The 23,104-nt window shown below is 45.5% G+C and overlaps 18 non-coding genes across 18 annotated transcripts; all 18 read left to right on the top strand.

Annotated features, from left to right (window-relative positions):
* The first annotated feature begins 595 nt into the window (after positions 1 to 595).
* On the top strand, positions 596 to 786 carry LOC141180716 (U2 spliceosomal RNA). The gene has a single exon (XR_012256359.1). It is a non-coding gene; the product is annotated as a U2 spliceosomal RNA (small nuclear RNA).
* A 1,115-nt stretch (positions 787 to 1,901) lies between these two features.
* On the top strand, positions 1,902 to 2,092 carry LOC141180717 (U2 spliceosomal RNA). Its single transcript, XR_012256360.1, has one exon. It is a non-coding gene; the product is annotated as a U2 spliceosomal RNA (small nuclear RNA).
* A 1,115-nt stretch (positions 2,093 to 3,207) lies between these two features.
* Positions 3,208 to 3,398, top strand: LOC141180718 (U2 spliceosomal RNA). The gene has a single exon (XR_012256361.1). It is a non-coding gene; the product is annotated as a U2 spliceosomal RNA (small nuclear RNA).
* Positions 3,399 to 4,517: 1,119 nt separating this feature from the next.
* LOC141180719 (U2 spliceosomal RNA) lies at positions 4,518 to 4,708 on the top strand. Its single transcript, XR_012256362.1, has one exon. It is a non-coding gene; the product is annotated as a U2 spliceosomal RNA (small nuclear RNA).
* Positions 4,709 to 5,827: 1,119 nt separating this feature from the next.
* LOC141180720 (U2 spliceosomal RNA) lies at positions 5,828 to 6,018 on the top strand. Its single transcript, XR_012256363.1, has one exon. It is a non-coding gene; the product is annotated as a U2 spliceosomal RNA (small nuclear RNA).
* A 1,115-nt stretch (positions 6,019 to 7,133) lies between these two features.
* LOC141180721 (U2 spliceosomal RNA) lies at positions 7,134 to 7,324 on the top strand. The gene has a single exon (XR_012256364.1). It is a non-coding gene; the product is annotated as a U2 spliceosomal RNA (small nuclear RNA).
* Positions 7,325 to 8,439: 1,115 nt separating this feature from the next.
* Positions 8,440 to 8,630, top strand: LOC141180722 (U2 spliceosomal RNA). Its single transcript, XR_012256365.1, has one exon. It is a non-coding gene; the product is annotated as a U2 spliceosomal RNA (small nuclear RNA).
* A 1,119-nt stretch (positions 8,631 to 9,749) lies between these two features.
* On the top strand, positions 9,750 to 9,940 carry LOC141180723 (U2 spliceosomal RNA). The gene has a single exon (XR_012256366.1). It is a non-coding gene; the product is annotated as a U2 spliceosomal RNA (small nuclear RNA).
* A 1,112-nt stretch (positions 9,941 to 11,052) lies between these two features.
* LOC141180724 (U2 spliceosomal RNA) lies at positions 11,053 to 11,243 on the top strand. The gene has a single exon (XR_012256367.1). It is a non-coding gene; the product is annotated as a U2 spliceosomal RNA (small nuclear RNA).
* A 1,119-nt stretch (positions 11,244 to 12,362) lies between these two features.
* On the top strand, positions 12,363 to 12,553 carry LOC141180727 (U2 spliceosomal RNA). The gene has a single exon (XR_012256369.1). It is a non-coding gene; the product is annotated as a U2 spliceosomal RNA (small nuclear RNA).
* A 1,118-nt stretch (positions 12,554 to 13,671) lies between these two features.
* LOC141180728 (U2 spliceosomal RNA) lies at positions 13,672 to 13,862 on the top strand. Its single transcript, XR_012256370.1, has one exon. It is a non-coding gene; the product is annotated as a U2 spliceosomal RNA (small nuclear RNA).
* Positions 13,863 to 14,980: 1,118 nt separating this feature from the next.
* On the top strand, positions 14,981 to 15,171 carry LOC141180729 (U2 spliceosomal RNA). Its single transcript, XR_012256371.1, has one exon. It is a non-coding gene; the product is annotated as a U2 spliceosomal RNA (small nuclear RNA).
* A 1,120-nt stretch (positions 15,172 to 16,291) lies between these two features.
* Positions 16,292 to 16,482, top strand: LOC141180730 (U2 spliceosomal RNA). Its single transcript, XR_012256372.1, has one exon. It is a non-coding gene; the product is annotated as a U2 spliceosomal RNA (small nuclear RNA).
* Positions 16,483 to 17,604: 1,122 nt separating this feature from the next.
* On the top strand, positions 17,605 to 17,795 carry LOC141180731 (U2 spliceosomal RNA). The gene has a single exon (XR_012256373.1). It is a non-coding gene; the product is annotated as a U2 spliceosomal RNA (small nuclear RNA).
* Positions 17,796 to 18,913: 1,118 nt separating this feature from the next.
* Positions 18,914 to 19,104, top strand: LOC141181833 (U2 spliceosomal RNA). The gene has a single exon (XR_012257373.1). It is a non-coding gene; the product is annotated as a U2 spliceosomal RNA (small nuclear RNA).
* Positions 19,105 to 20,219: 1,115 nt separating this feature from the next.
* LOC141180732 (U2 spliceosomal RNA) lies at positions 20,220 to 20,410 on the top strand. Its single transcript, XR_012256374.1, has one exon. It is a non-coding gene; the product is annotated as a U2 spliceosomal RNA (small nuclear RNA).
* Positions 20,411 to 21,534: 1,124 nt separating this feature from the next.
* LOC141180733 (U2 spliceosomal RNA) lies at positions 21,535 to 21,725 on the top strand. Its single transcript, XR_012256375.1, has one exon. It is a non-coding gene; the product is annotated as a U2 spliceosomal RNA (small nuclear RNA).
* Positions 21,726 to 22,842: 1,117 nt separating this feature from the next.
* LOC141181777 (U2 spliceosomal RNA) lies at positions 22,843 to 23,033 on the top strand. The gene has a single exon (XR_012257322.1). It is a non-coding gene; the product is annotated as a U2 spliceosomal RNA (small nuclear RNA).
* The last annotated feature ends 71 nt before the right edge of the window (positions 23,034 to 23,104 follow it).

Here is a 23,104-nt window from a genome sequence, read left to right on the forward strand (position 1 = left end):
ATTTAATGCCTGCAGACTATAAAAGAGAAACCAACCCAAAAAGTTTGGTTGATTAGTCTGTGGCATTCTTTTAAACTGTTGCTTATGGCGGTCTCTGTGAGCTTCTCAGTGACATTCAGCCATCCAGGTATCCCGCCTGCAGTAGACGGAATGTGGCAATGGAACGCTGGCTGCGCGTGTCATAATAGGCTCTGAGCCTTTATATACCTGCGCACAGCAGCAGCCACCTTCAGTCTGCTGCTGGACAGCCAGCAGCAGCAGCAGCAGCAGGAGAGGTAATTAATCAGCAACCCTCCTGCTAAGGGTAGACAGCTGCTCGTTCCACCCCCCCCCCCGCCTTAATTGGTTCTCCTCCCTTCCAACGGTGTTGAGGCGGGTGGGAACAGCCGGGGGTTGAGGGTACTGTGCTAAAAGAGGTGGAGTTATGCAGATCTAAAACGCGTGGATTGCAGCAGCAGCAAGCCGAAAAGTGCAGGCATGTGAGGGATCTAGAGGTTGACAGCATGTCTTCTTAACGGGAGTCCAGGTGGCCATCTCCACAAATGGACTTTTCAGAATCCTTGGGTGGCACCGTAGTCGGAAACCAATTCTGGTTATCGCTTCTCGGCCTTTTGGCTAAGATCAAGTGTAGTATCTGTTCTTATCAGTTTAATATCTGATACGTCCCCTATCTGGGGACCATATATTAAATGGATTTTTAGAACAGGGAGATGGAAAAAGAGCTTGCTCTGTCCACTCCACGCATTGACCTGGTATTGCAGTATCTCCAGGACCGGTGCACCCCTTCTTTAATGCAGTTTCTAAAATCAGAAAGAATTGAATTCAATGCTTTTTGTTCATTTGGCTTGTTTGTCGGATTTTGGGATGGACTCTTTGGCTTTGCTTTTCTTCTCCTCATTGGATTTTTCATGTTAAAAGTTGCAGAAGCCAGATGACAAGCTCATTTTGGTTCAACTTCAGCAACTGTGCATTGCATTGCCATGTAATGTAATGCAATGCTATCTATCTAGCTCTCCCTCTATACTTCCTTTTGGATAAACAGACATATTAGGCAAGCATTTTGGAGCTTTCACCTAAATAACTACAGGTGGTGAGATAAGCTGCACAATATAATTGACCTTTCAGTATATTGTTGCACACACACCATCTATTTAGCAAATGCCCTTGTTATCAACAGCAGCCTTTTAAACTCACCTGAGCTAACAGGTATGTGAGCTGGTTACTCTGCTGCGCTTAAAATTTCTTTTTTGGTTTGCTACAATGCCTTTTCTGAAACGTTGTCTCCCTCTGCTGGAACACTGACTTCTTTCATTTAATGCCTGCAGACTATAAAAGAGAAACCAACCCAAAAAGTTTGGTTGATTAGTCTGTGGCATTCTTTTAAACTGTTGCTTATGGCGGTCTCTGTGAGCTTCTCAGTGACATTCAGCCATCCAGGTATCCCGCCTGCAGTAGACGGAATGTGGCAATGGAACGCTGGCTGCGCGTGTCATAATAGGCTCTGAGCCTTTCTATACCTGCGCACAGCAGCAGCCACCTTCAGTCTGCTGCTGGACAGCCAGCAGCAGCAGCAGCAGGAGAGGTAATTAATCAGCAACCCTCCTGCTAAGGGTAGACAGCTGCTCGTTCCACCCCCCCCCCGCCTTAATTGGTTCTCCTCCCTTCCAACGGTGTTGAGGCGGGTGGGAACAGCCGGGGGTTGAGGGTACTGTGCTAAAAGAGGTGGAGTTATGCAGATCTAAAACGCGTGGATTGCAGCAGCAGCAAGCCGAAAAGTGCAGGCATGTGAGGGATCTAGAGGTTGACAGCATGTCTTCTTAACGGGAGTCCAGGTGGCCATCTCCACAAATGGACTTTTCAGAATCCTTGGGTGGCACCGTAGTCGGAAACCAATTCTGGTTATCGCTTCTCGGCCTTTTGGCTAAGATCAAGTGTAGTATCTGTTCTTATCAGTTTAATATCTGATACGTCCCCTATCTGGGGACCATATATTAAATGGATTTTTAGAACAGGGAGATGGAAAAAGAGCTTGCTCTGTCCACTCCACGCATTGACCTGGTATTGCAGTATCTCCAGGACCGGTGCACCCCTTCTTTAATGCAGTTTCTAAAATCAGAAAGAATTGAATTCAATGCTTTTTGTTCATTTGGCTTGTTTGTCGGATTTTGGGATGGACTCTTTGGCTTTGCTTTTCTTCTCCTCATTGGATTTTTCATGTTAAAAGTTGCAGAAGCCAGATGACAAGCTCATTTTGGTTCAACTTCAGCAACTGTGCATTGCATTGCCATGTAATGTAATGCAATGCTATCTATCTAGCTCTCCCTCTATACTTCCTTTTGGATAAACAGACATATTAGGCAAGCATTTTGGAGCTTTCACCTAAATAACTACAGGTGGTGAGATAAGCTGCACAATATAATTGACCTTTCAGTATATTGTTGCACACACACCATCTATTTAGCAAATGCCCTTGTTATCAACAGCAGCCTTTTAAACTCACCTGAGCTAACAGGTATGTGAGCTGGTTACTCTGCTGCGCTTAAAATTTCTTTTTTGGTTTGCTACAATGCCTTTTCTGAAACGTTGTCTCCCTCTGCTGGAACACTGACTTCTTTCATTTAATGCCTGCAGACTATAAAAGAGAAACCAACCCAAAAAGTTTGGTTGATTAGTCTGTGGCATTCTTTTAAACTGTTGCTTATGGCGGTCTCTGTGAGCTTCTCAGTGACATTCAGCCATCCAGGTATCCCGCCTGCAGTAGACGGAATGTGGCAATGGAACGCTGGCTGCGCGTGTCATAATAGGCTCTGAGCCTTTATATACCTGCGCACAGCAGCAGCCACCTTCAGTCTGCTGCTGGACAGCCAGCAGCAGCAGCAGCAGGAGAGGTAATTAATCTGCAACCCTCCTGCTAAGGGTAGACAGCTGCTCGTTCCACCCCCCCCCCGCCTTAATTGGTTCTCCTCCCTTCCAATGGTGTTGAGGCGGGTGGGAACAGCCGGGGGTTGAGGGTACTGTGCTAAAAGAGGTGGAGTTATGCAGATCTAAAACGCGTGGATTGCAGCAGCAGCAAGCCGAAAAGTGCAGGCATGTGAGGGATCTAGAGGTTGACAGCATGTCTTCTTAACGGGAGTCCAGGTGGCCATCTCCACAAATGGACTTTTCAGAATCCTTGGGTGGCACCGTAGTCGGAAACCAATTCTGGTTATCGCTTCTCGGCCTTTTGGCTAAGATCAAGTGTAGTATCTGTTCTTATCAGTTTAATATCTGATACGTCCCCTATCTGGGGACCATATATTAAATGGATTTTTAGAACAGGGAGATGGAAAAAGAGCTTGCTCTGTCCACTCCACGCATTGACCTGGTATTGCAGTATCTCCAGGACCGGTGCACCCCTTCTTTAATGCAGTTTCTAAAATCAGAAAGAATTGAATTCAATGCTTTTTGTTCATTTGGCTTGTTTGTCGGATTTTGGGATGGACTCTTTGGCTTTGCTTTTCTTCTCCTCATTGGATTTTTCATGTTAAAAGTTGCAGAAGCCAGATGACAAGCTCATTTTGGTTCAACTTCAGCAACTGTGCATTGCATTGCCATGTAATGTAATGCAATGCTATCTATCTAGCTCTCCCTCTATACTTCCTTTTGGATAAACAGACATATTAGGCAAGCATTTTGGAGCTTTCACCTAAATAACTACAGGTGGTGAGATAAGCTGCACAATATAATTGACCTTTCAGTATATTGTTGCACACACACCATCTATTTAGCAAATGCCCTTGTTATCAACAGCAGCCTTTTAAACTCACCTGAGCTAACAGGTATGTGAGCTGGTTACTCTGCTGCGCTTAAAATTTCTTTTTTGGTTTGCTACAATGCCTTTTCTGAAACGTTGTCTCCCTCTGCTGGAACACTGACTTCTTTCATTTAATGCCTGCAGACTATAAAAGAGAAACCAACCCAAAAAGTTTGGTTGATTAGTCTGTGGCATTCTTTTAAACTGTTGCTTATGGCGGTCTCTGTGAGCTTCTCAGTGACATTCAGCCATCCAGGTATCCCGCCTGCAGTAGACGGAATGTGGCAATGGAACGCTGGCTGCGCGTGTCATAATAGGCTCTGAGCCTTTATATACCTGCGCACAGCAGCAGCCACCTTCAGTCTGCTGCTGGACAGCCAGCAGCAGCAGCAGCAGGAGAGGTAATTAATCTGCAACCCTCCTGCTAAGGGTAGACAGCTGCTCGTTCCACCCCCCCACCCCCCGCCTTAATTGGTTCTCCTCCCTTCCAACGGTGTTGAGGCGGGTGGGAACAGCCGGGGGTTGAGGGTACTGTGCTAAAAGAGGTGGAGTTATGCAGATCTAAAACGCGTGGATTGCAGCAGCAGCAAGCCGAAAAGTGCAGGCATGTGAGGGATCTAGAGGTTGACAGCATGTCTTCTTAACGGGAGTCCAGGTGGCCATCTCCACAAATGGACTTTTCAGAATCCTTGGGTGGCACCGTAGTCGGAAACCAATTCTGGTTATCGCTTCTCGGCCTTTTGGCTAAGATCAAGTGTAGTATCTGTTCTTATCAGTTTAATATCTGATACGTCCCCTATCTGGGGACCATATATTAAATGGATTTTTAGAACAGGGAGATGGAAAAAGAGCTTGCTCTGTCCACTCCACGCATTGACCTGGTATTGCAGTATCTCCAGGACCGGTGCACCCCTTCTTTAATGCAGTTTCTAAAATCAGAAAGAATTGAATTCAATGCTTTTTGTTCATTTGGCTTGTTTGTCGGATTTTGGGATGGACTCTTTGGCTTTGCTTTTCTTCTCCTCATTGGATTTTTCATGTTAAAAGTTGCAGAAGCCAGATGACAAGCTCATTTTGGTTCAACTTCAGCAACTGTGCATTGCATTGCCATGTAATGTAATGCAATGATATCTATCTAGCTCTCCCTCTATACTTCCTTTTGGATAAACAGACATATTAGGCAAGCATTTTGGAGCTTTCACCTAAATAACTACAGGTGGTGAGATAAGCTGCACAATATAATTGACCTTTCAGTATATTGTTGCACACACACCATCTATTTAGCAAATGCCCTTGTTATCAACAGCAGCCTTTTAAACTCACCTGAGCTAACAGGTATGTGAGCTGGTTACTCTGCTGCGCTTAAAATTTCTTTTTTGGTTTGCTACAATGCCTTTTCTGAAACATTGTCTCCCTCTGCTGGAACACTGACTTCTTTCATTTAATGCCTGCAGACTATAAAAGAGAAACCAACCCAAAAAGTTTGGTTGATTAGTCTGTGGCATTCTTTTAAACTGTTGCTTATGGCGGTCTCTGTGAGCTTCTCAGTGACATTCAGCCATCCAGGTATCCCGCCTGCAGTAGACGGAATGTGGCAATGGAACGCTGGCTGCGCGTGTCATAATAGGCTCTGAGCCTTTATATACCTGCGCACAGCAGCAGCCACCTTCAGTCTGCTGCTGGACAGCCAGCAGCAGCAGCAGCAGCAGGAGAGGTAATTAATCAGCAACCCTCCTGCTAAGGGTAGACAGCTGCTCGTTCCACCCCCCCCCCCGCCTTAATTGGTTCTCCTCCCTTCCAACGGTGTTGAGGCGGGTGGGAACAGCCGGGGGTTGAGGGTACTGTGCTAAAAGAGGTGGAGTTATGCAGATCTAAAACGCGTGGATTGCAGCAGCAGCAAGCCGAAAAGTGCAGGCATGTGAGGGATCTAGAGGTTGACAGCATGTCTTCTTAACGGGAGTCCAGGTGGCCATCTCCACAAATGGACTTTTCAGAATCCTTGGGTGGCACCGTAGTCGGAAACCAATTCTGGTTATCGCTTCTCGGCCTTTTGGCTAAGATCAAGTGTAGTATCTGTTCTTATCAGTTTAATATCTGATACGTCCCCTATCTGGGGACCATATATTAAATGGATTTTTAGAACAGGGAGATGGAAAAAGAGCTTGCTCTGTCCACTCCACGCATTGACCTGGTATTGCAGTATCTCCAGGACCGGTGCACCCCTTCTTTAATGCAGTTTCTAAAATCAGAAAGAATTGAATTCAATGCTTTTTGTTCATTTGGCTTGTTTGTCGGATTTTGGGATGGACTCTTTGGCTTTGCTTTTCTTCTCCTCATTGGATTTTTCATGTTAAAAGTTGCAGAAGCCAGATGACAAGCTCATTTTGGTTCAACTTCAGCAACTGTGCATTGCATTGCCATGTAATGTAATGCAATGCTATCTATCTAGCTCTCCCTCTATACTTCCTTTTGGATAAACAGACATATTAGGCAAGCATTTTGGAGCTTTCACCTAAATAACTACAGGTGGTGAGATAAGCTGCACAATATAATTGACCTTTCAGTATATTGTTGCACACACACCATCTATTTAGCAAATGCCCTTGTTATCAACAGCAGCCTTTTAAACTCACCTGAGCTAACAGGTATGTGAGCTGGTTACTCTGCTGCGCTTAAAATTTCTTTTTTGGTTTGCTACAATGCCTTTTCTGAAACGTTGTCTCCCTCTGCTGGAACACTGACTTCTTTCATTTAATGCCTGCAGACTATAAAAGAGAAACCAACCCAAAAAGTTTGGTTGATTAGTCTGTGGCATTCTTTTAAACTGTTGCTTATGGCGGTCTCTGTGAGCTTCTCAGTGACATTCAGCCATCCAGGTATCCCGCCTGCAGTAGACGGAATGTGGCAATGGAACGCTGGCTGCGCGTGTCATAATAGGCTCTGAGCCTTTCTATACCTGCGCACAGCAGCAGCCACCTTCAGTCTGCTGCTGGACAGCCAGCAGCAGCAGCAGCAGGAGAGGTAATTAATCAGCAACCCTCCTGCTAAGGGTAGACAGCTGCTCGTTCCACCCCCCCCCCGCCTTAATTGGTTCTCCTCCCTTCCAACGGTGTTGAGGCGGGTGGGAACAGCCGGGGGTTGAGGGTACTGTGCTAAAAGAGGTGGAGTTATGCAGATCTAAAACGCGTGGATTGCAGCAGCAGCAAGCCGAAAAGTGCAGGCATGTGAGGGATCTAGAGGTTGACAGCATGTCTTCTTAACGGGAGTCCAGGTGGCCATCTCCACAAATGGACTTTTCAGAATCCTTGGGTGGCACCGTAGTCGGAAACCAATTCTGGTTATCGCTTCTCGGCCTTTTGGCTAAGATCAAGTGTAGTATCTGTTCTTATCAGTTTAATATCTGATACGTCCCCTATCTGGGGACCATATATTAAATGGATTTTTAGAACAGGGAGATGGAAAAAGAGCTTGCTCTGTCCACTCCACGCATTGACCTGGTATTGCAGTATCTCCAGGACCGGTGCACCCCTTCTTTAATGCAGTTTCTAAAATCAGAAAGAATTGAATTCAATGCTTTTTGTTCATTTGGCTTGTTTGTCGGATTTTGGGATGGACTCTTTGGCTTTGCTTTTCTTCTCCTCATTGGATTTTTCATGTTAAAAGTTGCAGAAGCCAGATGACAAGCTCATTTTGGTTCAACTTCAGCAACTGTGCATTGCATTGCCATGTAATGTAATGCAATGCTATCTATCTAGCTCTCCCTCTATACTTCCTTTTGGATAAACAGACATATTAGGCAAGCATTTTGGAGCTTTCACCTAAATAACTACAGGTGGTGAGATAAGCTGCACAATATAATTGACCTTTCAGTATATTGTTGCACACACACCATCTATTTAGCAAATGCCCTTGTTATCAACAGCAGCCTTTTAAACTCACCTGAGCTAACAGGTATGTGAGCTGGTTACTCTGCTGCGCTTAAAATTTCTTTTTTGGTTTGCTACAATGCCTTTTCTGAAACGTTGTCTCCCTCTGCTGGAACACTGACTTCTTTCATTTAATGCCTGCAGACTATAAAAGAGAAACCAACCCAAAAAGTTTGGTTGATTAGTCTGTGGCATTCTTTTAAACTGTTGCTTATGGCGGTCTCTGTGAGCTTCTCAGTGACATTCAGCCATCCAGGTATCCCGCCTGCAGTAGACGGAATGTGGCAATGGAACGCTGGCTGCGCGTGTCATAATAGGCTCTGAGCCTTTATATACCTGCGCACAGCAGCAGCCACCTTCAGTCTGCTGCTGGACAGCCAGCAGCAGCAGCAGCAGGAGAGGTAATTAATCTGCAACCCTCCTGCTAAGGGTAGACAGCTGCTCGTTCCACCCCCCCCCCGCCTTAATTGGTTCTCCTCCCTTCCAATGGTGTTGAGGCGGGTGGGAACAGCCGGGGGTTGAGGGTACTGTGCTAAAAGAGGTGGAGTTATGCAGATCTAAAACGCGTGGATTGCAGCAGCAGCAAGCCGAAAAGTGCAGGCATGTGAGGGATCTAGAGGTTGACAGCATGTCTTCTTAACGGGAGTCCAGGTGGCCATCTCCACAAATGGACTTTTCAGAATCCTTGGGTGGCACCGTAGTCGGAAACCAATTCTGGTTATCGCTTCTCGGCCTTTTGGCTAAGATCAAGTGTAGTATCTGTTCTTATCAGTTTAATATCTGATACGTCCCCTATCTGGGGACCATATATTAAATGGATTTTTAGAACAGGGAGATGGAAAAAGAGCTTGCTCTGTCCACTCCACGCATTGACCTGGTATTGCAGTATCTCCAGGACCGGTGCACCCCTTCTTTAATGCAGTTTCTAAAATCAGAAAGAATTGAATTCAATGCTTTTTGTTCATTTGGCTTGTTTGTCGGATTTTGGGATGGACTCTTTGGCTTTGCTTTTCTTCTCCTCATTGGATTTTTCATGTTAAAAGTTGCAGAAGCCAGATGACAAGCTCATTTTGGTTCAACTTCAGCAACTGTGCATTGCATTGCCATGTAATGTAATGCAATGCTATCTATCTAGCTCTCCCTCTATACTTCCTTTTGGATAAACAGACATATTAGGCAAGCATTTTGGAGCTTTCACCTAAATAACTACAGGTGGTGAGATAAGCTGCACAATATAATTGACCTTTCAGTATATTGTTGCACACACACCATCTATTTAGCAAATGCCCTTGTTATCAACAGCAGCCTTTTAAACTCACCTGAGCTAACAGGTATGTGAGCTGGTTACTCTGCTGCGCTTAAAATTTCTTTTTTGGTTTGCTACAATGCCTTTTCTGAAACGTTGTCTCCCTCTGCTGGAACACTGACTTCTTTCATTTAATGCCTGCAGACTATAAAAGAGAAACCAACCCAAAAAGTTTGGTTGATTAGTCTGTGGCATTCTTTTAAACTGTTGCTTATGGCGGTCTCTGTGAGCTTCTCAGTGACATTCAGCCATCCAGGTATCCCGCCTGCAGTAGACGGAATGTGGCAATGGAACGCTGGCTGCGCGTGTCATAATAGGCTCTGAGCCTTTATATACCTGCGCACAGCAGCAGCCACCTTCAGTCTGCTGCTGGACAGCCAGCAGCAGCAGCAGCAGGAGAGGTAATTAATCTGCAACCCTCCTGCTAAGGGTAGACAGCTGCTCGTTCCACCCCCCCACCCCCCGCCTTAATTGGTTCTCCTCCCTTCCAACGGTGTTGAGGCGGGTGGGAACAGCCGGGGGTTGAGGGTACTGTGCTAAAAGAGGTGGAGTTATGCAGATCTAAAACGCGTGGATTGCAGCAGCAGCAAGCCGAAAAGTGCAGGCATGTGAGGGATCTAGAGGTTGACAGCATGTCTTCTTAACGGGAGTCCAGGTGGCCATCTCCACAAATGGACTTTTCAGAATCCTTGGGTGGCACCGTAGTCGGAAACCAATTCTGGTTATCGCTTCTCGGCCTTTTGGCTAAGATCAAGTGTAGTATCTGTTCTTATCAGTTTAATATCTGATACGTCCCCTATCTGGGGACCATATATTAAATGGATTTTTAGAACAGGGAGATGGAAAAAGAGCTTGCTCTGTCCACTCCACGCATTGACCTGGTATTGCAGTATCTCCAGGACCGGTGCACCCCTTCTTTAATGCAGTTTCTAAAATCAGAAAGAATTGAATTCAATGCTTTTTGTTCATTTGGCTTGTTTGTCGGATTTTGGGATGGACTCTTTGGCTTTGCTTTTCTTCTCCTCATTGGATTTTTCATGTTAAAAGTTGCAGAAGCCAGATGACAAGCTCATTTTGGTTCAACTTCAGCAACTGTGCATTGCATTGCCATGTAATGTAATGCAATGCTATCTATCTAGCTCTCCCTCTATACTTCCTTTTGGATAAACAGACATATTAGGCAAGCATTTTGGAGCTTTCACCTAAATAACTACAGGTGGTGAGATAAGCTGCACAATATAATTGACCTTTCAGTATATTGTTGCACACACACCATCTATTTAGCAAATGCCCTTGTTATCAACAGCAGCCTTTTAAACTCACCTGAGCTAACAGGTATGTGAGCTGGTTACTCTGCTGCGCTTAAAATTTCTTTTTTGGTTTGCTACAATGCCTTTTCTGAAACGTTGTCTCCCTCTGCTGGAACACTGACTTCTTTCATTTAATGCCTGCAGACTATAAAAGAGAAACCAACCCAAAAAGTTTGGTTGATTAGTCTGTGGCATTCTTTTAAACTGTTGCTTATGGCGGTCTCTGTGAGCTTCTCAGTGACATTCAGCCATCCAGGTATCCCGCCTGCAGTAGACGGAATGTGGCAATGGAACGCTGGCTGCGCGTGTCATAATAGGCTCTGAGCCTTTATATACCTGCGCACAGCAGCAGCCACCTTCAGTCTGCTGCTGGACAGCCAGCAGCAGCAGCAGGAGAGGTAATTAATCAGCAACCCTCCTGCTAAGGGTAGACAGCTGCTCGTTCCACCCCCCCCCCGCCTTAATTGGTTCTCCTCCCTTCCAACGGTGTTGAGGCGGGTGGGAACAGCCAGGGGTTGAGGGTACTGTGCTAAAAGAGGTGGAGTTATGCAGATCTAAAACGCGTGGATTGCAGCAGCAGCAAGCCGAAAAGTGCAGGCATGTGAGGGATCTAGAGGTTGACAGCATGTCTTCTTAACGGGAGTCCAGGTGGCCATCTCCACAAATGGACTTTTCAGAATCCTTGGGTGGCACCGTAGTCGGAAACCAATTCTGGTTATCGCTTCTCGGCCTTTTGGCTAAGATCAAGTGTAGTATCTGTTCTTATCAGTTTAATATCTGATACGTCCCCTATCTGGGGACCATATATTAAATGGATTTTTAGAACAGGGAGATGGAAAAAGAGCTTGCTCTGTCCACTCCACGCATTGACCTGGTATTGCAGTATCTCCAGGACCGGTGCACCCCTTCTTTAATGCAGTTTCTAAAATCAGAAAGAATTGAATTCAATGCTTTTTGTTCATTTGGCTTGTTTGTCGGATTTTGGGATGGACTCTTTGGCTTTGCTTTTCTTCTCCTCATTGGATTTTTCATGTTAAAAGTTGCAGAAGCCAGATGACAAGCTCATTTTGGTTCAACTTCAGCAACTGTGCATTGCATTGCCATGTAATGTAATGCAATGCTATCTATCTAGCTCTCCCTCTATACTTCCTTTTGGATAAACAGACATATTAGGCAAGCATTTTGGAGCTTTCACCTAAATAACTACAGGTGGTGAGATAAGCTGCACAATATAATTGACCTTTCAGTATATTGTTGCACACACACCATCTATTTAGCAAATGCCCTTGTTATCAACAGCAGCCTTTTAAACTCACCTGAGCTAACAGGTATGTGAGCTGGTTACTCTGCTGCGCTTAAAATTTCTTTTTTGGTTTGCTACAATGCCTTTTCTGAAACGTTGTCTCCCTCTGCTGGAACACTGACTTCTTTCATTTAATGCCTGCAGACTATAAAAGAGAAACCAACCCAAAAAGTTTGGTTGATTAGTCTGTGGCATTCTTTTAAACTGTTGCTTATGGCGGTCTCTGTGAGCTTCTCAGTGACATTCAGCCATCCAGGTATCCCGCCTGCAGTAGACGGAATGTGGCAATGGAACGCTGGCTGCGCGTGTCATAATAGGCTCTGAGCCTTTATATACCTGCGCACAGCAGCAGCCACCTTCAGTCTGCTGCTGGACAGCCAGCAGCAGCAGCAGCAGGAGAGGTAATTAATCTGCAACCCTCCTGCTAAGGGTAGACAGCTGCTCGTTCCACCCCCCCACCCCCCGCCTTAATTGGTTCTCCTCCCTTCCAACGGTGTTGAGGCGGGTGGGAACAGCCGGGGGTTGAGGGTACTGTGCTAAAAGAGGTGGAGTTATGCAGATCTAAAACGCGTGGATTGCAGCAGCAGCAAGCCGAAAAGTGCAGGCATGTGAGGGATCTAGAGGTTGACAGCATGTCTTCTTAACGGGAGTCCAGGTGGCCATCTCCACAAATGGACTTTTCAGAATCCTTGGGTGGCACCGTAGTCGGAAACCAATTCTGGTTATCGCTTCTCGGCCTTTTGGCTAAGATCAAGTGTAGTATCTGTTCTTATCAGTTTAATATCTGATACGTCCCCTATCTGGGGACCATATATTAAATGGATTTTTAGAACAGGGAGATGGAAAAAGAGCTTGCTCTGTCCACTCCACGCATTGACCTGGTATTGCAGTATCTCCAGGACCGGTGCACCCCTTCTTTAATGCAGTTTCTAAAATCAGAAAGAATTGAATTCAATGCTTTTTGTTCATTTGGCTTGTTTGTCGGATTTTGGGATGGACTCTTTGGCTTTGCTTTTCTTCTCCTCATTGGATTTTTCATGTTAAAAGTTGCAGAAGCCAGATGACAAGCTCATTTTGGTTCAACTTCAGCAACTGTGCATTGCATTGCCATGTAATGTAATGCAATGCTATCTATCTAGCTCTCCCTCTATACTTCCTTTTGGATAAACAGACATATTAGGCAAGCATTTTGGAGCTTTCACCTAAATAACTACAGGTGGTGAGATAAGCTGCACAATATAATTGACCTTTCAGTATATTGTTGCACACACACCATCTATTTAGCAAATGCCCTTGTTATCAACAGCAGCCTTTTAAACTCACCTGAGCTAACAGGTATGTGAGCTGGTTACTCTGCTGCGCTTAAAATTTCTTTTTTGGTTTGCTACAATGCCTTTTCTGAAACGTTGTCTCCCTCTGCTGGAACACTGACTTCTTTCATTTAATGCCTGCAGACTATAAAAGAGAAACCAACCCAAAAAGTTTGGTTGATTAGTCTGTGGCATTCTTTTAAACTGTTGCTTATGGCGGTCTCTGTGAGCTTCTCAGTGACATTCAGCCATCCAGGTATCCCGCCTGCAGTAGACGGAATGTGGCAATGGAACGCTGGCTGCGCGTGTCATAATAGGCTCTGAGCCTTTATATACCTGCGCACAGCAGCAGCCACCTTCAGTCTGCTGCTGGACAGCCAGCAGCAGCAGCAGCAGCAGGAGAGGTAATTAATCAGCAACCCTCCTGCTAAGGGTAGACAGCTGCTCGTTCCACCCCCCCCCCGCCTTAATTGGTTCTCCTCCCTTCCAACGGTGTTGAGGCGGGTGGGAACAGCCGGGGGTTGAGGGTACTGTGCTAAAAGAGGTGGAGTTATGCAGATCTAAAACGCGTGGATTGCAGCAGCAGCAAGCCGAAAAGTGCAGGCATGTGAGGGATCTAGAGGTTGACAGCATGTCTTCTTAACGGGAGTCCAGGTGGCCATCTCCACAAATGGACTTTTCAGAATCCTTGGGTGGCACCGTAGTCGGAAACCAATTCTGGTTATCGCTTCTCGGCCTTTTGGCTAAGATCAAGTGTAGTATCTGTTCTTATCAGTTTAATATCTGATACGTCCCCTATCTGGGGACCATATATTAAATGGATTTTTAGAACAGGGAGATGGAAAAAGAGCTTGCTCTGTCCACTCCACGCATTGACCTGGTATTGCAGTATCTCCAGGACCGGTGCACCCCTTCTTTAATGCAGTTTCTAAAATCAGAAAGAATTGAATTCAATGCTTTTTGTTCATTTGGCTTGTTTGTCGGATTTTGGGATGGACTCTTTGGCTTTGCTTTTCTTCTCCTCATTGGATTTTTCATGTTAAAAGTTGCAGAAGCCAGATGACAAGCTCATTTTGGTTCAACTTCAGCAACTGTGCATTGCATTGCCATGTAATGTAATGCAATGCTATCTATCTAGCTCTCCCTCTATACTTCCTTTTGGATAAACAGACATATTAGGCAAGCATTTTGGAGCTTTCACCTAAATAACTACAGGTGGTGAGATAAGCTGCACAATATAATTGACCTTTCAGTATATTGTTGCACACACACCATCTATTTAGCAAATGCCCTTGTTATCAACAGCAGCCTTTTAAACTCACCTGAGCTAACAGGTATGTGAGCTGGTTACTCTGCTGCGCTTAAAATTTCTTTTTTGGTTTGCTACAATGCCTTTTCTGAAACGTTGTCTCCCTCTGCTGGAACACTGACTTCTTTCATTTAATGCCTGCAGACTATAAAAGAGAAACCAACCCAAAAAGTTTGGTTGATTAGTCTGTGGCATTCTTTTAAACTGTTGCTTATGGCGGTCTCTGTGAGCTTCTCAGTGACATTCAGCCATCCAGGTATCCCGCCTGCAGTAGACGGAATGTGGCAATGGAACGCTGGCTGCGCGTGTCATAATAGGCTCTGAGCCTTTATATACCTGCGCACAGCAGCAGCCACCTTCAGTCTGCTGCTGGACAGCCAGCAGCAGCAGCAGCAGCAGGAGAGGTAATTAATCAGCAACCCTCCTGCTAAGGGTAGACAGCTGCTCGTTCCACCCCCCCCCCGCCTTAATTGGTTCTCCTCCCTTCCAACGGTGTTGAGGCGGGTGGGAACAGCCGGGGGTTGAGGGTACTGTGCTAAAAGAGGTGGAGTTATGCAGATCTAAAACGCGTGGATTGCAGCAGCAGCAAGCCGAAAAGTGCAGGCATGTGAGGGATCTAGAGGTTGACAGCATGTCTTCTTAACGGGAGTCCAGGTGGCCATCTCCACAAATGGACTTTTCAGAATCCTTGGGTGGCACCGTAGTCGGAAACCAATTCTGGTTATCGCTTCTCGGCCTTTTGGCTAAGATCAAGTGTAGTATCTGTTCTTATCAGTTTAATATCTGATACGTCCCCTATCTGGGGACCATATATTAAATGGATTTTTAGAACAGGGAGATGGAAAAAGAGCTTGCTCTGTCCACTCCACGCATTGACCTGGTATTGCAGTATCTCCAGGACCGGTGCACCCCTTCTTTAATGCAGTTTCTAAAATCAGAAAGAATTGAATTCAATGCTTTTTGTTCATTTGGCTTGTTTGTCGGATTTTGGGATGGACTCTTTGGCTTTGCTTTTCTTCTCCTCATTGGATTTTTCATGTTAAAAGTTGCAGAAGCCAGATGACAAGCTCATTTTGGTTCAACTTCAGCAACTGTGCATTGCATTGCCATGTAATGTAATGCAATGCTATCTATCTAGCTCTCCCTCTATACTTCCTTTTGGATAAACAGACATATTAGGCAAGCATTTTGGAGCTTTCACCTAAATAACTACAGGTGGTGAGATAAGCTGCACAATATAATTGACCTTTCAGTATATTGTTGCACACACACCATCTATTTAGCAAATGCCCTTGTTATCAACAGCAGCCTTTTAAACTCACCTGAGCTAACAGGTATGTGAGCTGGTTACTCTGCTGCGCTTAAAATTTCTTTTTTGGTTTGCTACAATGCCTTTTCTGAAACGTTGTCTCCCTCTGCTGGAACACTGACTTCTTTCATTTAATGCCTGCAGACTATAAAAGAGAAACCAACCCAAAAAGTTTGGTTGATTAGTCTGTGGCATTCTTTTAAACTGTTGCTTATGGCGGTCTCTGTGAGCTTCTCAGTGACATTCAGCCATCCAGGTATCCCGCCTGCAGTAGACGGAATGTGGCAATGGAACGCTGGCTGCGCGTGTCATAATAGGCTCTGAGCCTTTATATACCTGCGCACAGCAGCAGCCACCTTCAGTCTGCTGCTGGACAGCCAGCAGCAGCAGCAGCAGCAGGAGAGGTAATTAATCAGCAACCCTCCTGCTAAGGGTAGACAGCTGCTCGTTCCACCCCCCCCCCCCGCCTTAATTGGTTCTCCTCCCTTCCAACGGTGTTGAGGCGGGTGGGAACAGCCGGGGGTTGAGGGTACTGTGCTAAAAGAGGTGGAGTTATGCAGATCTAAAACGCGTGGATTGCAGCAGCAGCAAGCCGAAAAGTGCAGGCATGTGAGGGATCTAGAGGTTGACAGCATGTCTTCTTAACGGGAGTCCAGGTGGCCATCTCCACAAATGGACTTTTCAGAATCCTTGGGTGGCACCGTAGTCGGAAACCAATTCTGGTTATCGCTTCTCGGCCTTTTGGCTAAGATCAAGTGTAGTATCTGTTCTTATCAGTTTAATATCTGATACGTCCCCTATCTGGGGACCATATATTAAATGGATTTTTAGAACAGGGAGATGGAAAAAGAGCTTGCTCTGTCCACTCCACGCATTGACCTGGTATTGCAGTATCTCCAGGACCGGTGCACCCCTTCTTTAATGCAGTTTCTAAAATCAGAAAGAATTGAATTCAATGCTTTTTGTTCATTTGGCTTGTTTGTCGGATTTTGGGATGGACTCTTTGGCTTTGCTTTTCTTCTCCTCATTGGATTTTTCATGTTAAAAGTTGCAGAAGCCAGATGACAAGCTCATTTTGGTTCAACTTCAGCAACTGTGCATTGCATTGCCATGTAATGTAATGCAATGCTATCTATCTAGCTCTCCCTCTATACTTCCTTTTGGATAAACAGACATATTAGGCAAGCATTTTGGAGCTTTCACCTAAATAACTACAGGTGGTGAGATAAGCTGCACAATATAATTGACCTTTCAGTATATTGTTGCACACACACCATCTATTTAGCAAATGCCCTTGTTATCAACAGCAGCCTTTTAAACTCACCTGAGCTAACAGGTATGTGAGCTGGTTACTCTGCTGCGCTTAAAATTTCTTTTTTGGTTTGCTACAATGCCTTTTCTGAAACGTTGTCTCCCTCTGCTGGAACACTGACTTCTTTCATTTAATGCCTGCAGACTATAAAAGAGAAACCAACCCAAAAAGTTTGGTTGATTACTCTGTGGCATTCTTTTAAACTGTTGCTTATGGCGGTCTCTGTGAGCTTCTCAGTGACATTCAGCCATCCAGGTATCCCGCCTGCAGTAGACGGAATGTGGCAATGGAACGCTGGCTGCGCGTGTCATAATAGGCTCTGAGCCTTTATATACCTGCGCACAGCAGCAGCCACCTTCAGTCTGCTGCTGGACAGCCAGCAGCAGCAGCAGCAGCAGGAGAGGTAATTAATCAGCAACCCTCCTGCTAAGGGTAGACAGCTGCTCGTTCCACCCCCCCCCCCCCCGCCTTAATTGGTTCTCCTCCCTTCCAACGGTGTTGAGGCGGGTGGGAACAGCCGGGGGTTGAGGGTACTGTGCTAAAAGAGGTGGAGTTATGCAGATCTAAAACGCGTGGATTGCAGCAGCAGCAAGCCGAAAAGTGCAGGCATGTGAGGGATCTAGAGGTTGACAGCATGTCTTCTTAACGGGAGTCCAGGTGGCCATCTCCACAAATGGACTTTTCAGAATCCTTGGGTGGCACCGTAGTCGGAAACCAATTCTGGTTATCGCTTCTCGGCCTTTTGGCTAAGATCAAGTGTAGTATCTGTTCTTATCAGTTTAATATCTGATACGTCCCCTATCTGGGGACCATATATTAAATGGATTTTTAGAACAGGGAGATGGAAAAAGAGCTTGCTCTGTCCACTCCACGCATTGACCTGGTATTGCAGTATCTCCAGGACCGGTGCACCCCTTCTTTAATGCAGTTTCTAAAATCAGAAAGAATTGAATTCAATGCTTTTTGTTCATTTGGCTTGTTTGTCGGATTTTGGGATGGACTCTTTGGCTTTGCTTTTCTTCTCCTCATTGGATTTTTCATGTTAAAAGTTGCAGAAGCCAGATGACAAGCTCATTTTGGCTCAACTTCAGCAACTGTGCATTGCATTGCCATGTAATGTAATGCAATGCTATCTATCTAGCTCTCCCTCTATACTTCCTTTTGGATAAACAGACATATTAGGCAAGCATTTTGGAGCTTTCACCTAAATAACTACAGGTGGTGAGATAAGCTGCACAATATAATTGACCTTTCAGTATATTGTTGCACACACACCATCTATTTAGCAAATGCCCTTGTTATCAACAGCAGCCTTTTAAACTCACCTGAGCTAACAGGTATGTGAGCTGGTTACTCTGCTGCGCTTAAAATTTCTTTTTTGGTTTGCTACAATGCCTTTTCTGAAACGTTGTCTCCCTCTGCTGGAACACTGACTTCTTTCATTTAATGCCTGCAGACTATAAAAGAGAAACCAACCCAAAATTTTGGTTGATTAGTCTGTGGCATTCTTTTAAACTGTTGCTTATGGCGGTCTCTGTGAGCTTCTCAGTGACATTCAGCCATCCAGGTATCCCGCCTGCAGTAGACGGAATGTGGCAATGGAACGCTGGCTGCGCGTGTCATAATAGGCTCTGAGCCTTTATATACCTGCGCACAGCAGCAGCCACCTTCAGTCTGCTGCTGGACAGCCAGCAGCAGCAGCAGCAGCAGGAGAGGTAATTAATCAGCAACCCTCCTGCTAAGGGTAGACAGCTGCTCGTTCCACCCCCCCCCCCGCCTTAATTGGTTCTCCTCCCTTCCAACGGTGTTGAGGCGGGTGGGAACAGCCGGGGGTTGAGGGTACTGTGCTAAAAGAGGTGGAGTTATGCAGATCTAAAACGCGTGGATTGCAGCAGCAGCAAGCCGAAAAGTGCAGGCATGTGAGGGATCTAGAGGTTGACAGCATGTCTTCTTAACGGGAGTCCAGGTGGCCATCTCCACAAATGGACTTTTCAGAATCCTTGGGTGGCACCGTAGTCGGAAACCAATTCTGGTTATCGCTTCTCGGCCTTTTGGCTAACATCAAGTGTAGTATCTGTTCTTATCAGTTTAATATCTGATACGTCCCCTATCTGGGGACCATATATTAAATGGATTTTTAGAACAGGGAGATGGAAAAAGAGCTTGCTCTGTCCACTCCACGCATTGACCTGGTATTGCAGTATCTCCAGGACCGGTGCACCCCTTCTTTAATGCAGTTTCTAAAATCAGAAAGAATTGAATTCAATGCTTTTTGTTCATTTGGCTTGTTTGTCGGATTTTGGGATGGACTCTTTGGCTTTGCTTTTCTTCTCCTCATTGGATTTTTCATGTTAAAAGTTGCAGAAGCCAGATGACAAGCTCATTTTGGTTCAACTTCAGCAACTGTGCATTGCATTGCCATGTAATGTAATGCAATGCTATCTATCTAGCTCTCCCTCTATACTTCCTTTTGGATAAACAGACATATTAGGCAAGCATTTTGGAGCTTTCACCTAAATAACTACAGGTGGTGAGATAAGCTGCACAATATAATTGACCTTTCAGTATATTGTTGCACACACACCATCTATTTAGCAAATGCCCTTGTTATCAACAGCAGCCTTTTAAACTCACCTGAGCTAACAGGTATGTGAGCTGGTTACTCTGCTGCGCTTAAAATTTCTTTTTTGGTTTGCTACAATGCCTTTTCTGAAACGTTGTCTCCCTCTGCTGGAACACTGACTTCTTTCATTTAATGCCTGCAGACTATAAAAGAGAAACCAACCCAAAAAGTTTGGTTGATTAGTCTGTGGCATTCTTTTAAACTGTTGCTTATGGCGGTCTCTGTGAGCTTCTCAGTGACATTCAGCCATCCAGGTATCCCGCCTGCAGTAGACGGAATGTGGCAATGGAACGCTGGCTGCGCGTGTCATAATAGGCTCTGAGCCTTTATATACCTGCGCACAGCAGCAGCCACCTTCAGTCTGCTGCTGGACAGCCAGCAGCAGCAGCAGGAGAGGTAATTAATCAGCAACCCTCCTGCTAAGGGTAGACAGCTGCTCGTTCCACCCCCCCCCCCCCGCCTTAATTGGTTCTCCTCCCTTCCAACGGTGTTGAGGCGGGTGGGAACAGCCGGGGGTTGAGGGTACTGTGCTAAAAGAGGTGGAGTTATGCAGATCTAAAACGCGTGGATTGCAGCAGCAGCAAGCCGAAAAGTGCAGGCATGTGAGGGATCTAGAGGTTGACAGCATGTCTTCTTAACGGGAGTCCAGGTGGCCATCTCCACAAATGGACTTTTCAGAATCCTTGGGTGGCACCGTAGTCGGAAACCAATTCTGGTTATCGCTTCTCGGCCTTTTGGCTAAGATCAAGTGTAGTATCTGTTCTTATCAGTTTAATATCTGATACGTCCCCTATCTGGGGACCATATATTAAATGGATTTTTAGAACAGGGAGATGGAAAAAGAGCTTGCTCTGTCCACTCCACGCATTGACCTGGTATTGCAGTATCTCCAGGACCGGTGCACCCCTTCTTTAATGCAGTTTCTAAAATCAGAAAGAATTGAATTCAATGCTTTTTGTTCATTTGGCTTGTTTGTCGGATTTTGGGATGGACTCTTTGGCTTTGCTTTTCTTCTCCTCATTGGATTTTTCATGTTAAAAGTTGCAGAAGCCAGATGACAAGCTCATTTTGGTTCAACTTCAGCAACTGTGCATTGCATTGCCATGTAATGTAATGCAATGCTATCTATCTAGCTCTCCCTCTATACTTCCTTTTGGATAAACAGACATATTAGGCAAGCATTTTGGAGCTTTCACCTAAATAACTACAGGTGGTGAGATAAGCTGCACAATATAATTGACCTTTCAGTATATTGTTGCACACACACCATCTATTTAGCAAATGCCCTTGTTATCAACAGCAGCCTTTTAAACTCACCTGAGCTAACAGGTATGTGAGCTGGTTACTCTGCTGCGCTTAAAATTTCTTTTTTGGTTTGCTACAATGCCTTTTCTGAAACGTTGTCTCCCTCTGCTGGAACACTGACTTCTTTCATTTAATGCCTGCAGACTATAAAAGAGAAACCAACCCAAAAAGTTTGGTTGATTACTCTGTGGCATTCTTTTAAACTGTTGCTTATGGCGGTCTCTGTGAGCTTCTCAGTGACATTCAGCCATCCAGGTATCCCGCCTGCAGTAGACGGAATGTGGCAATGGAACGCTGGCTGCGCGTGTCATAATAGGCTCTGAGCCTTTATATACCTGCGCACAGCAGCAGCCACCTTCAGTCTGCTGCTGGACAGCCAGCAGCAGCAGCAGCAGCAGGAGAGGTAATTAATCAGCAACCCTCCTGCTAAGGGTAGACAGCTGCTCGTTCCACCCCCCCCCCCCCCCCGCCTTAATTGGTTCTCCTCCCTTCCAACGGTGTTGAGGCGGGTGGGAACAGCCGGGGGTTGAGGGTACTGTGCTAAAAGAGGTGGAGTTATGCAGATCTAAAACGCGTGGATTGCAGCAGCAGCAAGCCGAAAAGTGCAGGCATGTGAGGGATCTAGAGGTTGACAGCATGTCTTCTTAACGGGAGTCCAGGTGGCCATCTCCACAAATGGACTTTTCAGAATCCTTGGGTGGCACCGTAGTCGGAAACCAATTCTGGTTATCGCTTCTCGGCCTTTTGGCTAAGATCAAGTGTAGTATCTGTTCTTATCAGTTTAATATCTGATACGTCCCCTATCTGGGGACCATATATTAAATGGATTTTTAGAACAGGGAGATGGAAAAAGAGCTTGCTCTGTCCACTCCACGCATTGACCTGGTATTGCAGTATCTCCAGGACCGGTGCACCCCTTCTTTAATGCAGTTTCTAAAATCAGAAAGAATTGAATTCAATGCTTTTTGTTCATTTGGCTTGTTTGTCGGATTTTGGGATGGACTCTTTGGCTTTGCTTTTCTTCTCCTCATTGGATTTTTCATGTTAAAAGTTGCAGAAGCCAGATGACAAGCTCATTTTGGCTCAACTTCAGCAACTGTGCATTGCATTGCCATGTAATGTAATGCAATGCTATCTATCTAGCTCTCCCTCTATACTTCCTTTTGGATAAACAGACATATTAGGCAAGCATTTTGGAGCTTTCACCTAAATAACTACAGGTGGTGAGATAAGCTGCACAATATAATTGACCTTTCAGTATATTGTTGCACACACACCATCTATTTAGCAAATGCCCTTGTTATCAACAGCAGCCTTTTAAACTCACCTGAGCTAACAGGTATGTGAGCTGGTTACTCTGCTGCGCTTAAAATTTCTTTTTTGGTTTGCTACAATGCCTTTTCTGAAACGTTGTCTCCCTCTGCTGGAACACTGACTTCTTTCATTTAATGCCTGCAGACTATAAAAGAGAAACCAACCCAAAATTTTGGTTGATTAGTCTGTGGCATTCTTTTAAACTGTTGCTTATGGCGGTCTCTGTGAGCTTCTCAGTGACATTCAGCCATCCAGGTATCCCGCCTGCAGTAGACGGAATGTGGCAATGGAACGCTGGCTGCGCGTGTCATAATAGGCTCTGAGCCTTTATATACCTGCGCACAGCAGCAGCCACCTTCAGTCTGCTGCTGGACAGCCAGCAGCAGCAGCAGCAGCAGGAGAGGTAATTAATCAGCAACCCTCCTGCTAAGGGTAGACAGCTGCTCGTTCCACCCCCCCCCCGCCTTAATTGGTTCTCCTCCCTTCCAACGGTGTTGAGGCGGGTGGGAACAGCCGGGGGTTGAGGGTACTGTGCTAAAAGAGGTGGAGTTATGCAGATCTAAAACGCGTGGATTGCAGCAGCAGCAAGCCGAAAAGTGCAGGCATGTGAGGGATCTAGAGGTTGACAGCATGTCTTCTTAACGGGAGTCCAGGTGGCCATCTCCACAAATGGACTTTTCAGAATCCTTGGGTGGCACCGTAGTCGGAAACCAATTCTGGTTATCGCTTCTCGGCCTTTTGGCTAACATCAAGTGTAGTATCTGTTCTTATCAGTTTAATATCTGATACGTCCCCTATCTGGGGACCATATATTAAATGGATTTTTAGAACAGGGAGATGGAAAAAGAGCTTGCTCTGTCCTCTCCACGCATTGACCTGGTATTGCAGTATCTCCAGGACCGGTGCACCCCTTCTTTAATGCAGTTTCTAAAATCAGAAAGAATTGAATTCAATGCTTTTTGTTCATTTGGCTTGTTTGTCGGA

This window comes from Phyllobates terribilis, unplaced genomic scaffold (assembly GCF_046119375.1).
Source record: "Phyllobates terribilis strain yellow unplaced genomic scaffold, ASM4611937v1 Scaffold_34__1_contigs__length_13252353, whole genome shotgun sequence".
NCBI classification, from domain to species: Eukaryota; Metazoa; Chordata; class Amphibia; order Anura; family Dendrobatidae; genus Phyllobates; species Phyllobates terribilis.